Source organism: Cyprinus carpio, chromosome A13 (genome assembly GCF_018340385.1).
Source record: "Cyprinus carpio isolate SPL01 chromosome A13, ASM1834038v1, whole genome shotgun sequence".
Taxonomy (NCBI): domain Eukaryota; kingdom Metazoa; phylum Chordata; class Actinopteri; order Cypriniformes; family Cyprinidae; genus Cyprinus; species Cyprinus carpio.
This window is the reverse complement of record NC_056584.1, coordinates 18,484,952-18,504,208: the sequence shown is the minus strand read 5'-3', so window position 1 is coordinate 18,504,208 and position 19,257 is coordinate 18,484,952. Positions and strand designations below refer to the sequence as shown.

The 19,257-nt window shown below is 35.1% G+C and overlaps 1 long non-coding RNA gene across 2 annotated transcripts in view; it reads left to right on the top strand.

Annotated features, from left to right (window-relative positions):
• The window catches only part of LOC122147262, a 251,001-nt gene that overhangs the window by 154,626 nt on the left and 77,118 nt on the right, over window positions 1-19,257 (top strand). For both annotated transcript variants that reach the window (XR_006161534.1, XR_006161533.1), the window contains exon 2: window positions 18,646-18,765. This is a non-coding gene — a long non-coding RNA (uncharacterized LOC122147262). The remainder of the gene's footprint in view (window positions 1-18,645; window positions 18,766-19,257) is intronic.

Sequence of the window (19,257 nt, the reverse complement as noted above, 5' to 3'; positions counted from 1 at the left end):
GCCCAGTGACATAAGGAAAGCTGGCTAATAATACCACAAAAGGCGCTTCCATTCCAAAATGATTCCACCATTCCACAGGTAACACTATAATGATGTGGTCAGCTTGGCTGGGCATTTTTCATAGAAACTGCATGGTCATGGTAAATCTAGATTTAAACAACAGATGGACTGACTGTGTTGCTGAGATTGAGAACGGAGCACTTTCACATGAGTTTAAGGCCGCAGAATACAGAACATCAACACTGGACCCTTATTCAGCTGAGGAAAGAGAATAACATGAAGACTTGATCCAACATCTCTGCAGGAGATCGCAGTGTTCCTCCCTTTCACCCATCTCTTTTCTCCGAGAGTTGCTTGTTTCTCTCCAGGGAGCCATATACATGAGGAGGGGGGAAAAGAACTTGAACCAACAAAATTAAACAAATGAAATAATAGGGAAAGTGTTGTCATAACATCCTAATGACTCATTGAAAACTCTGTAAACTCTGTTGAATTCAGGCCCTAAGCAGTAAATTGAGATGTCCTCTCAGGCTTTTGATGTCATGTGGAAGAGTGTTTTGAAAAGGAAGATTGTCCTAAAATATTCATTTTGGTGCATATGTGAATGGCAGTTACTTTTACTACCACCAATTGAGAAATTTTAGCCAAGATAGTATTATTATTATTATTATTATTATTATTATTATTTGTGATTTTCATGAAATATTTATTTTTGCACTGTAAAAAGTTATTTTAAATTAAACATAATATTTGTCTAATTAACCCTCTAATTGTCAACCCCCATTTTTTTAAATAGGCATTAAAGTGCACTATCCAAACTTAAATTGTTGTCATTTATGAACACTTTTGAATATAAACCTAATGTTGGTCTCTATTTAAAGAAGAAAATTAGCAGATTTTGGTAAAGGTGGGATATTTTACATAACAGGTTTTACTCTAAAACTGGTATAAAATTAAAGCCTTGTGTCTAAATAAGTTATGTTCCAAATTTGAAGTTGATATGAAAAAAATTAAGGTTCCTGTGAGATTTTATTTAGGGTGTCATACCACAAACAGCCACTGGGAGCCATCAAAACTACTTTGAATTTTGCCTAATGAATTTTTCTCTAGATTTCTCTGTCAATTTTACTTCTATCTCAAAATAACCACCAAATATGGAATCCTGCGACTCAGACCTTTCCAATGATATGTTTGTTGCCAAGATTATAAAAAAGTTTTGAATCTAAAAGACCATAATGCATTTTGTAATATGACACTTGACACTGCCCACTAAAGGGGAGGAAACCACCATAAGATTTAAGATTTCCATGGTAACGCAATGTCCGATTTCAAAATGGTTTTCACAGGATGAAGCTTGGGCTTCTAAGCTTTCAAATGATATATAATTTATGATGATTACAATTATGATCTAAAAAAGATTTTATAGAGAAAAAGGACAACAACAAAAAAAGAGCACCAAGCGTCCCACAGGTGTGGCAGTGAATGCTTTAAGCTTTTATTATTGTTATTATTATTATTTATTCATTCATTCATTCATTTATTTGTTGGAGAAAGTGAACTGCATCTGATTGTGAGCATGTTTATATTGTTCAAGGATTGTGTGGACATCTTTGGCCTGTAAATATATGGCAAAATTTTCTGGAATGTTCATGCGATGGGCATGAGGATATCTGTTAGCAAGTTCTCAATGTAGGATACTCATGATTGTTGCTGCAATACAGCCCCTGTGGACTGTTTTCTTTTATGCCAAATGTTTTGTTATTGTGTATCTGCCCCATCAAGGCCCATAAAAGTCACTTTTCATTCTTTTCACATAGTCGTGCTTAAACATACACTCTGGGTTCCAGAGCCAAAATTTAATGGAGGCAAAGACTCCAATCCATCCACTGACTCAGTGGATCAGTGTAAGGAAATGTTATTATCCCTTCAAGGCGGTAGTTCCCCGGTACAGTCAGCAGCTAGCAGTTAGTGAACAGGAACGTTGAACGTTTCCCATCGTTTTGACCCTGAACTCCTCCCTCTCTTCTCCTCAGCTTCATTCAGTGTGTTAGCTAAGTAACCCTTGAGAGGTTTTCCATATGTTTGCAGCTTAATGGCAGTCTTTATCCTATAAAATGTCTTTGTTGACCACTGAAGGAAGTTTCCTCATTATTTGGTACCATTTGAATGCTTAGAGACTTTACACTGGGGAGAGACACATCAAATTAGTTTAACAACATTAGCATACCTGCATTCAGATTTCACCATGCTGCTCAGCTACAGAAAGCCTATGTTGTAAATACTGTATAAGTTGTTGTTATTATGCACAGTAAAATGAATGTACTTGGTGTGCTGTCAGTAACTCTTTGACTTTATGGATGATTGACAATAATGGCCGCTAGCCTTTGTCAGGCCTTTGCGAACACTAAGACTGAGGAAAATGCAGGTTTGGGATCAGAACTGGAAATAGACAATTAACAATTAGACCAAACACTAAATGAGGCCAATGAAGACCAGTTTTACAGTAAAGATCAAGATGAATGTGACTTACTGGGGTGAAACTGGACTGTCACTTTATTATTTTCACTTTTTATTTTATTATTTACCCTATTGTGTTGTTTTATGAATTCACAAATAACAATTAAAAGAAAACAGTTGTGAACAATTTTCGCACTTGCAACAGTTTTGTGCCCTTCAGGAGTTAATCCAGAAGTTTGGCACTAGGAAAGAACAATATCTACATTATATCCTAACAAAAAGTGCAATTAAAGCCAAAATCAATATATCAAACACCCCCCTACAGTTTTCCCCCACTGCTGGAATATATCAACAAATTGGCAAGCACATCCCAACTGCTCTTAAAAAAAAAAAAAAATTATACAAAATCCTGACCTGACTGTATCATTTATAATTGATAAATTGAAAAGAGATCTCAATTTCGTGACCAGTATTTACTTCTGGACACAAATCTGTAAGTTTACCTCTATTGTGTCCAAGAATAAAAACATAAAGCTAATCCAATATAAGGCGGTTAGCAGAAAAAAATAATACTGAGCACAAGACACACATAATGTGATTCAGTGATTTTAATAAATATGAAGCATTTATGTAATACGACTAACAACTGCAATCTGGTTCTGCCCTCCCATGCATCACATCTGGAAAGTTTTTTTTTTTTTTTTTTGGTTGTATTTCCTAATGTTTTGTTTGCCATTGTGTCCAGGTGGTCATGTTAGTGGCATAGGTTTCATTTGATGCCGTGATTTTAAGTGTTTAATTACAGACTTGCTTGCCACACTAGTTTTAAGTTTAATTTACATGACAGATGTGTGATGAATGAAAAGGAACATGTTATTGATATTTGCTTACAATATAAACATTTTGTGATATTCTGTGTGATTTCAATATGGAATGGAGGCTTTTTAACCAATGCAATCTCATCAGTAAATCATAGCTGTTCATATCTTTATATTTATCACACACACACTCTTTCATACATTTGAATAGACACTGTAATGTACATTTAATGTACCGACAGCATCTAAACTATAAGAATTTAGCTTCCAAGATGTGCAAATGTTTATAAATCTTTTTAGGTTCATAGAATAATGAATTCATAAAATTAATAGTTTGATTTTTTTTTTTATACGGTTAATTAAATAGGCCAGTTATTTACAGTTTATTTACACACAGCTTAATTTTTGGTGCAAGGGTTTTTTTTTTTTTTTTTTTTTTTTTTACAAAAATTAACCATATATTTAGGGGCTCAAAAATATCTATGAAAGTAAAATGCAGTAAATTTATGTTTACATTCATGTCTTTGCAGATTTTTATCCAAAGTGACTTTCATTCGAGGTATACATTTATTGGTAACACTTTATTGGTAACACTATGAACTAGTTGCTTATTAGTATCCATATTACTAGCATATTGGTTCTGTTTATTACTTATTAAGCACATATTAATGCATATTCTAGATGCCTTACCCATACCCAATACCAAAACATAACTACTAAAACGACTACCTTTCTTACTATCAATAAGTAGCAAATTAGGAATTTATGGAGCGAAAAATCTTAATTAATAGTGAATATGTGTTCCCTAATCTAAAGTATTACTCTTGTTTTTTTTGTTTTTTTTTCTGTTCATGCATTCCCTAGTAATCGAACCCATGACATGCTCGACTGTTTGAGCTAATAAGTATATTTATAATATAAATTCACAGCTTTTTAAATTTCTAAAGCAGTGTACACATACATACTTTTAGGTTTAAGATGTTGTCAAAACTGTACTTTCATCAGCAAATGTACAAACATAGCACCTTCAAGCACCTCCGGTCACAAAAAACTGCTATATTGTTTCAGCTCCATCAAACACAAATGCTTCACCTGCTCGTGCCAAAAGAGCCAAACCATGTCCCCACTGTTTTAAGAGGAGGACATTACTCTGCAGGAGCGTTTTACACTTTAGGGAGGATGTCAGTGAATGATTTGGGCGTCTCTGAGTTTTTCTTGGCCTCAGATGGTCACTGTTTTGCTGCTTTGATGACTTGCTTGTGTGTAAAGGGTCAGCACTGAAAGGAGAGCTTTGCGAAAGAAATGAAACATTGGTCATTAGGATGAAATCCAGCTTCACTCCCTCTCAGCTGATACATTACCAAGTGATTAGTGAATAAATTCTTCCTTAATATTCATTTGCATGTGCAATCCAGTAATGTCCATTTATTGCATTGCTCGGGTCAGGAGCGACATTCATATACGTTAAGAATGCATATAATTCTTAGACTCTAGAGATTCTGTGAATATTGCTTGACACCATTAAGGCACTTCATCTTGAATATGCATAGCTGGCGTTGGCAGCACAGCAGTGTTGAAGGTGTAGACATTCATCTCTAGAGAGTGGTTCATCTCAGTCCATAGGCTGCCATGTGAGCTAGTGATATCTCCATTGTTGAACAAGGCAAGGAACTGAATCCAGATTTAGTCACCTTGTCAAAAAATTATGATCCACAGTATTACTGTTATACAACGAGTCTTGCTGTCAGTTAATGTTGCATTGAGCTCAAAAGCAGAAAGAATAAGTTAAATGGAATATCACCGTCAGTCTTCTTAAAGGAATAGTTCCATAAAGTGCATTTTTGAAGAACCATAACAACTTCTTTTTTTTTCACACAACAATGTTGTTTTTTATATAACATGAAGCTTTTTGGTATTGAAGCTGTTTCTTTGATTAGCAGGGACAACACTACAATTTTCTTGATATTTCAGCAGTAAAAACATGTGTACAGTGTTCTGCCATCTCATTAGAACAAGGAATTTGAGAAATGAATGACGCTTTTGAATCAGTTCTTTTTAGTGTTTTTCAGTTGATCACAGCTGTTCCAGTCCACTCACTCACTCAACTGAATCTCTCTCTCTCTCTCTCTCCTTTTTTTGATAATACACTGACATGGAATATCCATGTAGATAATCTTTGTAGTAGGTTGCATTTTTTACGTCATCTGAGAATTCATGGTGTTGATCAAAAGTTTTGATAATTTTCTATCAGGCAGTCCTTGAGGGTTTAATCAGGTACAGCATCACAGTCTGTTTTGGTAACCTGTCTGTGCAGCAGAGAACTCAACTGTTCTGGATATTTCACACTGCTTGGAAAATTATTGGTGTTAAAGAACAGACATCATTGCAGACTATTTAAGAACAGGCCACTTTAAGACAAGTTAATAAGATTGTCTGTGACCCATCCCATGTCTTGTATACAGAGTATGAGTTGTTGCCCTCTGGGAGGAGGTTTAAAGTTCCTCATTGTAGACTGAATAGATTTAAAAACTCATTTATTCCTGTCTCTATAAAGTTGTTAAACGGTGGCAGTATTGAGCTGTAATTTGCTGTAGTTAAGTTTTTGTTTGTTTGTTTGTTTATTTTGTTTTTTGTCTGTATTTGTTGATGATTGTGTGTTAATTGTGAGCTGACTGCAACATGGGTGATGGGCCCTAGACAAATTTCCCCTCATGTGGGACAATAAAAGTTTGCCTTACCTTACCTTGCCTCTTGTTCTGTTTGCCTCTCTCTTTCTCTATGTATTTGTATGTGTGTAATGTGTGTGTTTTTTAGTTACTTTCTCCATATAACTTGCCATGTAACTAGCCTCTTTCTCTGAAGGGCAGCTTTCAGTTTAGCTTAACTAATTTTTCTATAGAGTAGTTTGTAGCATAACAAGTGAAATTTATGAGTACAGTAGCTTGCCCAACACTATAAATATGGCACCTGTGACACAGTTTGGACGTCAGTGACATCAAATGTCCTTAGTTCTCGAGGATCTTGTAACTCAAAACCATGATGTCAAACCTTTGTCATAGGCACAATGACTATTCATATTTCTTTAATATGAAATAAATTACAGTGGAAAACAAAAAAACAATAGTAATAAGTATGACACATTCATTGCTATAAAGAACTGCAATAAGTCCAGTTTATGACCAGCAATCTTTGACATCACATCCACTGGGAGATTAGGAGGCTTTGCTTTAGCTGTCTGGCTCTGCTGTGGTAGGAAATATTTCACGTTAGTCTAGCAGTAAAGAACGTGTAGCTTGCGGTTGATTTGTGCAAGTTTTGTGTTTTTGAAATTGTCAGTAAGTCTGAAATTTGCTTTTCTGCTTTGAAACACAATTGAAAATGTCTCTTAGCTAGACAAAGTGGAGACCCAGACTATATGGTCACTTGTATATCAAACCGGCACAGAGCAGACAGGGTCGGACATGAAGCTGAACCAGAATCCGTTGCAGTTGCCAGAACCCTTGAACTGCTTTGAGAATGACAGTTTCTGGTTTCTCTCTGTCTGATATGGGCCCACTTCACAGTTTCTGAGGCTGGACTAATATCAAATCTGTACCGAGGCCAAATTTGGGCTACAGTTAACATCCAAGATTTCCTCTGTATTTCTCATGGGTTTGCAGACATCAGGTTCGTTGGTGTCTTCGCACAGACAGATTTAGGCTCCTGAGAGCGTAGGTTTTGGAGTGGAATTACACACATCACAGCTGCCTGGATAAAACATTCGCTCTTCCGTCCATTTGTTATAAAATATATACTGTTACTGGAGCAACTTTAGCCCTAAGTGACAGGTACCAGATAAACTCTACATGTTCGCTAAAGCCCTGACACAACTCTTTTCACCTTTCAACAAAATAACAAGATATAAGGAGCCCTCTAGATGACTCGGAGACCTTTGGAAAGCAGGGAATTGAACCTCAGCCCTCCCATATGGGCTGCATGTGCTGGGAACTCATCGCTGGGCTCTGCTATCGCCGCCCAAACCCTATTGCCATCGGCCGTCATAAAATCACTGCATAAACGACACAATCTTTAAATTTTAATACACCACTCAAATGTCAACTGTAGACTCAATCAATAAAATAATGTGACGCATTGAATCATAAAATGGATGAAATGATGGAATAATTAGATGCAGATAATCTACTTTCTCATTATGAGTGTGAATAAACAAATCCAGCTGCCCTCAAGACAGCTGCCCTTTCGAGGCTCTCTGGATGCATTGACACACAACTGCTGTGAGTTTCTATGACTTTCTCTCATGGGTTAAAGGAAGCCAAAACAGATAGCATATTATTAATGTCTATAAATAAATGTCATTGTTTATAAGCTGAGGTCATTGTGACTGTGACTGTTAGGAAGCAGACAGGTTTATCAAATTTCTCTGCACTGAAAATAAACTGATTTCCTTCACACATTCTTTATCATAAAATCAGTACTTCCATAAGATGTTACAGAATGTTCTGTTATATTGCTCGTGCTGTGGCTTTACTGTGGATTTTGGTAAAGTATATGTGTGTGAAACATTTTTTTTTTACTGTCAATTACACTGTAGGACAGACATGTTTACGTGTTTTAAGGGTAATTTCCCCTTTTATCCGTCCTTTGATTCCTTTTTAACTAGAAATCTCCTTTTTTTATAATATGCAAAAAATAAATAACACAAGAATAATAATTATTATGAATATAGTTCTAATGGAATAATTGGAAATATATTACAAATAAAGTTTTTTTTTTTTTTTTTTTTAAACTGAAAATTCAGTCATCATATACTCACCCTCAGGTAATTTCAACCATGACTTTGTTCTGTGGAATAAAAAATATGGAATGTCTTTCTTCAAAAATAAATGTGTTATTAAATGGAAATCTACTCTAGCTCCGTTTAGCATGTTCATGACAAAGATGTCTGGTTCATGAATGAATCATTAAAATGATTAGTAAATGGTGACAGAATTTACATTTTTGAGTGAACTATACCTTTAAGACACGACACGAGAAACTAACACAAGACACATACTACATCTTTAAATGTGTACAGTCCTGGATAGGCACATCCATGTGTGATGCAACAATGGTTCCTAGTTTAACTCCCCTGTCACAACACTTGAGCCCCTGACACTAACCGGCCGGATGTACTATAAATGTTCTCCTGTAAAACCACATAAAAACCACAACAAGCAAGCATGTGCACAAATTTCCACTGAAGTATCTGTTCTGTCCTTTGTTTTACCTCATTTGTTCCCTGTCTGTCTCTCCTGTGCTTGGACCTGTGCCCACTCTACAGATCACCTACACTGAGGCAGAGATCCTGTATCTCTTCCTAAAGTGGCCTGTGGAATGAAATGTGTGGATTGCTTGGCCTGTTCAGCACTACAGGAATGCAGCTTTAAGCATGTGTTGAGCATGAGAGAATGATCACACAGTCATGAGGTCAGGGATGTAATCCGTCCCCAGATCAGGTGAGATAAATAAACTTGGTTGGCTATGAACAACCAGTTAAACTCGGATATTTTGGGGCGTTTTTATTTATTTTATTTTTTTTACAGCAGTGGTCATAGACAGTGATCAGTTAAACAATATTTTCATATATTCATCCCATGGACTCTTAATTATTCTCAGCATGTTGCCTGTTTTTCTAAATATCTTGTATTGGAAGCTACGCCAGTGCCAAGTATTGTTTTCATTTTCTTTTGCCTCAGGACCTGACATAGGCTCAAACGTAAGTGACTCCTTTGCAGCGCAGCCGTCCTCAAGCATCAAAACACATATCACACATGCTGTGGGATGTGGATACTGTACGATGAAGTTCGCTAATCACAGCAGTGGCCAAGTGCTTGCGTTTCTGAAAGAGATGTTTTTGACAATGAAAATCAAAATAGCAAATGATTAAATATTTGAACTTTATTACAAAATAGATTTTGTTAATTTTTTTAATATATTTGAATTTAAATGCATTTCATTAAAGTCATAATCATTTCAGTGTTCATATGGTTTGCTCACTATTTAAATAGGTGTAAATACTAGAATGTTTCCATACAAATTAATAAATAATTATGGAAACCATGATCTTTCCCCAATAGCCTCTTTGCCATGACTATATCTGTAGAAAAATACTTCCCGCACCACCTGTGTTTATTACTAATTCTGCATGAAAATGGTGATGACTTCATTGGTTGCATCTGGAATGAATGGAATGGAGAGAATCATAATGAGACTGTTTGCCTGCTGCTTTTGAGTTGATTTTGGGGTGAAACTGCTTATGTTTGAATGCATGTAATGTTTCCATAAGACACCAGAGCGGACTGATGCTCCACTCTGGGCTTTAATCTGTGTTTCAGAGAGTGTGGATTCCCCTCAGCTCTCTCCTGGATCAACACCATTACAGGCTGATGCTGAGGAGCTCAAAGTTGAGTCAATATTATCCAGAGCAATAAAGTACTGCACAGTGCGCTCTGCTCCCCCTGTTAGACTGAGAAGAGTTCATCTCTAAACTGCTGAGGTCTAGGAGGACCTGGACTCTGTTTATGAGTGGTAGAGTTTGAATGCGAAGAAACCTTCTATGTTTCTAATCCAGGCTGGGGTCAGTAAAATAGTACTTATTCAAATTCCATAAACGTTCTTTTTTTCCAGATGAACGTGAATGAGGACTGTAGCTGTCAAGCTTCAAACTGAATAAAAAACTATGTAAAAGTATCATAAGGATTAGATTAAAAGTTACATTAGCAATATTCAAGTCATTATTTGACGATTCAGTGTTTTCTACTTTAATGGAATAGTTCACCCAAATTTGAAGCATTATTATAGGGGGACGGCTCACAGTTTAGCTGGAAGCAATGGTATTAATGAAAAACATATTAATGAATGAATTTGTTTTGCTTCACATAACATTAATTGCTTTACTGAAGTCATGTGGATTACTTGTGGATTATTGTGATGTTTTAATCAACTGTTTGGACTGTATCTGTAGAAAAAAAGTTTCTTCTGATGGCTTTGGAACATAAACGGTAATGAAAGACATAAGGACGCACTCATTGATGACAGTATTGTAGAACCTGCAGGTGTCACACAGACAGGAGCCTAATGATAACTCCTTCCGTGCTCTTCTCAATATTGTGACAAACACTATTGAATTTAAAAGATAGAATTTGAACGAAACTGCAAGATATGCATGTTTTTTCAAATCTTAAGCTGCAAAAAAATAAATAAATAAATAAACAAATAAAGCATATCTCTTTCCATTCAAATATATAAGATACTAAAATATATGTATACTGTACCTTTATAGGCAAAATTGCATAAATTTGATTTGTTTAAAACAATTGAAAATACTATTTGGCCAGTGGAAAAGAATGAGAACTACTCTCAACACTTTCTCTGAAATGTATTTTCTAGGACACTGAATAGCAATGTAATGTCACAAAAGGCATTTATAGTCTGCATCTTCTGATGACTGGGTATTACAAAGGGAATTTTGCACATACGTAAGGTTTTGTAAATCTGAAAAATTTTGTGTGTGTGCAAAACCTAGCTTTTGTGCGTACATACACTTTTAGAATGAAATACGGAATGTTTTATAAATGAGACCCCAGATCACAGAGATGTGAATGAATTATTCAGATAATTTATGAACTGGATCAATTGATTCATTAAAAAGATCTGAAACTAAAAATAATTTATTTACAAATCTCCTTCCTTATGTACTGTAATGAATGTAGAAAGAAGAGCTATACAAAGTGTCAACATTTTTAGTGAATAACAACTTAAATTGTGGTATGTTTATTACACAAAAAAATTCAAATAGACCATCTTCATTGTACTTTTATGGGTATTTTTATGTCATTTTGTGGGATGTCAGCCCCAGTCTCATTCACTTTGAAGGCATTAAAATGAGTAACCAGAATATTCTTTAAAAGAATAAAAAAAAGATATATCACCTTTTATGTTCCACAAAGAAAACCACAAAGGTTTAGAATGACATGAGGGTGAGTAAATGCTAACAGAGTTTTTGGGTGAAGATCATATTAATTCTGTTTACTAAGTGATGAGCTAATGCTCACAGCCTGTCTGACTGCTGATAGATCTCTCATGCCAGGCCGATCCAATGCGCTTAATATTCTTAATAACAAACTCTCTGTTATTCCTCATTATCTCTGCAATGGACTTTGATCACTCCTCGCTTCTCCGACAGCAGGATATCTAGGATCAGCAAAAGGTCATCAAAGCCTGGTTTGATGGTGTGAACCCATCCCTGGCAAACCTTTTATGTAAATTCAGATCAACCCTGTTATCCAATTCCCCCAGTGGACTTCACTTCTTAAGGGTTGCCCTACTGCTCTAACCTGTGCACACTTGTTTGTTCAAATATCTCACATTCACAGCAGGAACATTTTTTCCCCATCATACCTTGGGCGGGCAGGCCAACAGAAACATGGCTGAGCCCTGGAATAACACCCAGTGAAAACTGATGGTGTTTCTTAATTGGACTTAACTCTTTCGACATTGAATTCTTTTGAAATGAAACAGCTTAACCACAATACAACTACTGTTCTGCTCGCAACAATGGGCTGTTGTGTTCTCTTCCTGTTGACTCAGGTGTCAACGTATGCTGCCAGAGTTTTAACATTGTTTAAATATATGTCAAGGAACTTCTGATTTGGAGTCAGTATATGCTCTGTCAATCATGTTTGTTGGAATAAAATATTAAACTAATTCAGTATTGACTTACAAATATCCTTGGAGAAAGATAGAATGAATAAACTGAAATTTTATCTAATTTTAATATATATAATTTATAATAATATATTTATATATATATATATATATATATATATATATATATATATATATATATATATATATATATATATATATATATATATATATATATATATATATATATATATTTAGTGTTCTATTTATTTATGTGCTGCATTTGGCCAAAATTTTGCTTTTTGGTTTCACTGCAACTTTTCAAGTTTCCAGACGGTCAAATATTGTACTTACTTGTTTGCTTATTTTGAAATTTTGCTTTTGCATCTAGATGAGTCATAGGATCTACAGTATATGTGTGTAAGAAAGACAGAGAGGGTCTCCTGATGGGCTTTAAAAGCCAGCAGTCATCTCTTACAATAACAAACACATCAATCCAGCCCATCAACCGTGCAAGACTTGAAACACCTTTCTTTTGTGTTTTCATTCAGGAGACATGCACGACTGAACACGTTGAATGTCTTTCGGTAACACGTCAGAAGATCTGTCTGGTATGTTGTTGTGGAAATTATTATTATTATTTCAGCAACGGTGTAGCATATACTCATTCTCTAGTATCACAGAAATGCTAAAAACTGAAGCGTGTGAATGGTAAACACATGAACTCACAATAAACATATTTTTCTAATTGCAAGCCGTCATTTTTGACAACTGACATATGTATAAACAACATGAAAATGGATCCACCCTGCACTAAAACATATTCAGACAGTGTCTAGCAAAAATTACTTCATATTTTATTTGTTATATATTAAACTAACTTGAACTGAGGTCAATTTTAGCTGGTTAGTGTGAATAACCAATGTATTGTCTCTGTCAATCAATCAAACAAACTATATATATATATATATATATATATATATATATATAGCTATATATATATATATATATATATATATATATATATATATATATATATATATATATATATGACTACTATTTGAATAGGAAGAAAGCAAATTGAATAGTGTATTACAGTTAATCATGTTAAAGAAATTCTCGGTTATTTGTCTTCCACATACTTTTCCTGTCTTTTCTCTAATTAAACCTGAAAGGCAGCTGCACAGTTCAAACAGCATGTGGATGTTTTGTGACGCCACCCAGCATTTGCTTATAAAGCAGCTTAGACATTTACCTGATAGACGCGGGATCGAGTCTCGGTCCAAACGATGCAGTGATCTTTTCATCTGTTATCAGACTCTAGATCTGAGCAGAGGAAATAGACAGAACTGGGAGACAAAAGCAATATTGTCCATTCGTTGGCAGCCGAACACAATTCCATGTGCTTTGAAAGAATGAGAGGTGTTTTCCAAACACAACACACAATTCTGCATTGTTTTTAATTTGGCAACTGTTTGTTGAAGATGTTGCGAAAAAGAAAGAGTAACATACTTCTCCTTTTGTTACTCCTTTTTTCATACACTTCATCATCTGTTATTAAAACCGTAAATTTCGTAAAGACACCATGGGTTATTTGATCTTTATGAATGTAAAAATGTAAACAATAGGACAGGCACTTGTATCTGAATCTTTAATCTGATTTATTGTGCTTCATTATCACTGCTTTGAAAGAGGCTGCATATAGAATTTATTATTATTATTATTTAATGGCATTTACATTCCTGAGTTCAGCCCAATCTGTCGTTCTCTATTTCCTTCTCTCTGTCTCATTCTATTTCTTCCTTACACAGCTGCTCTGTCTCTGATAACCACTGACAGTTTGGATTTCACTGGGCACAATGGTTCTAGTTTCAAGGGTTTTTAGACTGGGGCCCGGAGACACTCAGTGGGCTCCAATGGGGGGAGCCCACTGAGTGTCTTTTTTTATGGTAAAAATGTTAACCATTTTTACCATAAAAACATTATTTCCATTTTTATATTTACCAAATTTAAATCTTATGTTTTCATTCTATAGACTTCACAGATTATTACAGATTTATTAGAAAAATATATTATTTAGAATAATATTAAAATTTTACAGATAATATTTAAACAATTTGCTTTAGTGTGATGACAAACTAAAATTAAATTTGAAAACGTTGACTTGTTGACTATCTATCTATCTATCTATCTATCTATCTATCTATCTATCTATCTATCTATCTATCTATCTATCTATCTTGTAAAGTTTGAAAGCCCTAAGACAAGTTGTTTCAGTCCAGTCTAAGACTTTGCCTCGTACTCAGATACAGCCACTAGCATTTAAGATAAAATGAGCATGTGAATATTTAGAATATAGTCTGATATGTGAAAATTAATTTGTTAAAAAGTAATAAAAGCAAAAAACAACCTACACTCACACATTAATGACTGGTGACATCATCTCATTGCCTAAAGTTCCCTTAAGGCCACTGGAGTGCTTGTTCCCTACATCCCACTGCTTTTATGAACCAATACAGGCCTGGATCTCTGCATCATCACCACTTTTATGAACACACACACACACACATACAAACACACGCCAGGTCACCTGCTGCACCACTGCTCTTAGTTACCCTACTTTTATCTGTTCATAAATTTGAAATGTAGTGCAGCTGCCAACGGTGTGTGTGTGTGAGAGAGAGAGAGACTAAGACTAGTCTATGATGGTAGTTTTATTTTTATCCCTTACTGATATTAAATTATGTGTTAAAATGGGATCATGATAGAACAATGTTAAGCTTCGTCCTTCACAAACACAATGTGAACATAAAGGAATCCGGGAACTTTTTGGTCCAAATGGAGAGTTCTCACAACTTGTTGTTAATGCACTATCAAGAGCAAGTAACATAGTCTTTAGATTTTATGTTAAATTCCTGGCGTATGATGCTGGATATACTAAAGGTTCATGTTCTACAGCACTTGGCAGGTGAATGTTTTTATAAGCAATTAATTATGGCTCTGTCTGGCCTGGATTTCAGCTATCAAATATTTTTCTCGTCTTATGTTGCCATGGCAAACAATCAAGCTAAACAGAGTAGTGAGTGTCTCAGGCCGAGCAAAGGACAGAGTCGAGCTCATATCTGTCTTCGGCGTGCCGGTTCAGAGGGTTAGACGTCGTCTTATATGCTGTCTCTTTACTGTCAGGTCAAACTTTCCATCCACCAACACCAGCTGAAAGACTTTTGACTTCTCAAAGGGATTTTGAGAAAGCAAACAAAATGTCTACAAAAAAACGTCTATTGTTGGACTACTGTTGACAGAGGCAGGGATCTGATGATTCTCTACAGCAGAAATGATTCTCTGCCAGTTCCTAGAACTGAAATAGTTTTATAATTATTTGTCCCAACATTGATTATTAGGGTTTTAATGGTTCAAGTTTCTCATGGTTCGGTATACGTTTTGGTTCGGTTTGGTATTGGGTGGTGGGGGAATGTAGGCTATTCTTAATGTGGTATTTGAAATTTCCACAAGAATTCTCCTCCATTTGTAAACAAATACTTGAAAAGTTTGCCTAAATAAAAAAATAAATAAAGCCAAAGACATAAATGTTACAAGCAGCACATTTAACATAAAATGGAACCTGAAAGCAGCAGGACATGGTAAAATCACAAATTATAGAAAATAAATAGAAACAAAGCATTAATGTACATTTACATAATGTCAAATCCATTGGAAATGAATGTAATTGAACCTGATGGGAGGCTTTAAAGTAAACACTGTGTTATTACAAGCATTATAGGAGGTAATGTGAAAAGAAAATGCCATCAAAACTTTCCTGGCCGAAATGTGAGTTAACAGGAATGATTTAAGCACCATAAATTACACAAAATATTATTTATTCATCATAAGTAGATCAGAACTGTCACTTGGCAGGTTGGAATAAATGTGGGCTATTTGGTGATTGCTTATTTTGAAACATGCCATGCTCAAGTTTAATTAATTAAATCATAGAATAAAGACATGTACACAGAATAGCTCTCATGCTAGGCTACTTTATTAACGAATTGTGCATTCAGCTCTCAGTATATCTGTGGAACATATCAACTATACAAACTGTGTGGGGGAAACCTAAACTGCACCATTCACCATATACTACATGCAGGGTGTCGCTGAAAATGAGTGTGTGAGTTTGTTTACAGAATGCTGTCACTACTGCAAACTCCCATATATACACATAATTATTCAAAAAATATAATTTACCTGCAGCCAGTAGGCCATGAGACCATGCGCTAATGCGTATGACCCTGAATATGAGTAGTTAAAAGATTGAAAGACGTACAGTAATTTATATGCAGATGCTGACTGGTATGAATTGTCCCATTGTAAATAGCATCTGATCTGTTGCGTGATGGTGCTACAATATCTTTTTTCAGCTCAGTGGATATGCATGACTCATATCTGACCCCATATTTCCGTGATTTGTGAAACAGGAAGAGAAAGATTTAAACTGTCCCTGTGGAAAATCGTCTCCTTTAACAGAATCACTGTAATAGAAAATAACAGTTTTCTGAACAGTGGTTCTGAGAAAATCCATCAAAACATTCAAGCTTACCAAAGAAATGATGGTGAGATTGGTTAGTTTGCTAAAGTACATCACCATATTGTCAAGCAGTATGTAATACAGGTTGAAAGATGATTTTAATAGCAGAGTATCTGTCAGGATCTCAAAGATAAAGAGCTTCCAATTGAACGCAGATGTGTTTACGCCATCATTTTTATTTATTTTTTAAACCTGGATTCGTCCATAGTGCGGTCAAACCAGGCCACTTTGGATGACTGGTAGAAGAACTTGGTTCGTGTCATTCACAAGTCTATCTCTTCTCACTCGTCCACCACCTCGCTGAACTGACCGGCATCTCCTGCTGTGGCTTTTCTAACTCCCATGTTCCTGTCTGCCTTTCTCGGAGAGTAGCAGTGCGGTTCTCGTTTCGTTGTTGAGTGGTTTTCCCCTCTGTGTTACACATGTAATCAAATCGCCATCCAAACCACACACCTCACCACAATGTCAGCGAATCACCATCATTTGCTTCCAGAGCTGTGACCAATCACATCAGGCCTGTCCGTCACACAAAGGGTGAACCGTGGGGCGAGACATCCACATTAATCATACCTGACAGGGTTAATGGACGCCTAACATTCCCCCCTCAATTATCAGACGCAGGTTCTGATATTAACGCTGAGAGAAAAATGTATTTTCCTAGCAGTGCTTCTTCAAGGTTTTAGCTTTTTAAAGTGACTTTTTTTTCAGGACTTTAACTGCGTGCAAATTGAAGCAATTTTATAATATATATATATAGATTGATTGCTGACCACCACACTATACCTTATATACCTGTTTTGAAAAGAACAATATGTTTCTATATGTGGATGTGTCTGAAATTGTATTCATATGAAGGAATTTTATATTATTTATCTCGATTAATCACATCCAAAATAAAAGTTTTGTTTGCATAATATATGTGTGTATACTGTGTATATTTATTATGTATATATAAATACACACACATGCATGTATATGTTTAAGAAGAATATGTTATGTTTATATATTAAATATATTTATATATAATATAAAATATAAGAATAGGTTTAAGAAGAATATGTTACATGTAAATATTTTCTAAATATATATTTTGTGTGTGTGTATTTATATATACATAATAAATATACGCTGTACACGTACATATATTATGTAAACAAAACTTTTATTTGGATGTGATTAATCGTGATTAATCATTTGACAGCCCTAATTCATTTGGATGTGTGTTATGTGTTGACCCCAAGGCTGTTATATTAGCATTTAGGTATCATGTTCACACTTTTAAATCTTATAAGAGTTAATTACTAAATTTAAATAAATTAATACATACATACATACATGATCGCATACTTCAAACATAATCAATTATGATATTACTTATGAATAGGTGGTTAGAGACCCCATTTTATTTTATTTTATTTTAACAGAAACAATGTTATCATATTAGATAAGGCACATTTCCAGTTAGAAAATATTAATTATTTGATTGGATAAGCATGGATGCATTTGAGTTTGACTGGTGAACACAACAAAACACTGTTATATGACTTTTTTTCTCTGTTCAATTATTAAATGTAAATGTTCTTATCTATCTTTTTAATTCATGCATTCATTCGCTCGTTCATTCATAACAATTTGACTTAAATCAGAAAGAATGTTGCTGTATTAGATAAGTCTTTTCTAAAGTGTCTACTTTGTGATATAATAGTTATAATCTTCAATAATATTTGCCTGCTGGGTTTTGATTAAAGACAAAGGAGCATATTAGAATCTAAAGGGAAAGGTTAATTCTAAAATGGAAGTTATTTTTACATTTACAGCACTAGGGTCTCTGGTACTCACAAAAAAAAATGTACAGTCAATTTTCAAAGAACATGAGGTTAAAAAAGTTCTTCTTATTAAATTATTCTGCTTATATTTACTGTAATTTCCTAATTTAAGTAGTGATCTCACATGGTATGTGGAAATTAGACCAAATTTAAATTCTAATGGTCATGAATTTAATTACATTTGGGGTCATCTGGTAATGTGGCACACATTTTCATGCAAAGTCTCTGTTAGTGCAGTAATTGCTCTAAAGTCCTTGACCTTGTTCTTGGCTTGCAGGGTTTTCATCAAAGTTGGACCAGGCCATTTGAGTGTGTCTCTGGAGAAGAGTGCTCCAGGAACATGCCAGTCTGAATCTACCCATGACTGAACAAATTTCTAGCGCTCCGACATGCCGAGGTACGTGGAGTTCTGCAGAGAATTAGCATTTGGAAACAATGACAGTACACAGAAATACACCTTGTGAGCCAGTTAGATTTGTATTTGAGAGGAAATGGGTTGCTCTAAACAGTGATCGCTTGAGTATATCATGTGTACGGTGGAAGACTGTGAGGCGCTCATACTGTAGACATTACACTGCATATGTTAGCATTCAGCGGACTTCCTAAACATTTCCCATAATTGACCTTAAAGGCAGTGTTACTTTAACCTGACAGCAACCATTCTGCATTCAGTGTGGCACTATACTGGATGTCAATTGCAGTGGGAAGTGTCAAATTCACACATATGGTACCGTACAGGGTGGAGGTTTATGTTTACTCAATCAGTGGTTTTCTTGAGGTTTGCTCTTAAATGAACAAGGATAAACTAAACCGTGATTGGGCTTCTGACAGCACATTGTGGATGGAATTTACTCATTTAACTGTGTCTGCTGATACAGTGGTTTATTTG